Source organism: Oryza glaberrima, chromosome 10 (assembly GCF_000147395.1).
Source record: "Oryza glaberrima chromosome 10, OglaRS2, whole genome shotgun sequence".
NCBI classification, from domain to species: Eukaryota; Viridiplantae; Streptophyta; class Magnoliopsida; order Poales; family Poaceae; genus Oryza; species Oryza glaberrima.
The window spans coordinates 9,389,868-9,390,134 of NC_068335.1; positions in this window are offsets into that span (position 1 = coordinate 9,389,868).

Sequence of the window (267 nt, forward strand, 5' to 3'; positions counted from 1 at the left end):
TTATTTCACCCGGGACTAAAGAGCTATCTTTAATCCCGGATTCATAGTCCCGGTTGGACAACCCGGACTAAAGGGGGTTACGAACCGGGACTACAAACGGTTTCTCCACCAGTGAAGTTTGTCCAGCACCATAAACTTTAAAATCAGAGATTTAGCCTCCTAAACCGTTCAAATTACCTCTGAGTTACTTTGAGTTACTTTGGATAGTGGTTTTGTTTTTTTTCGAGAGGGTACATCTCAGAACGCACACGAACACACACAACACTC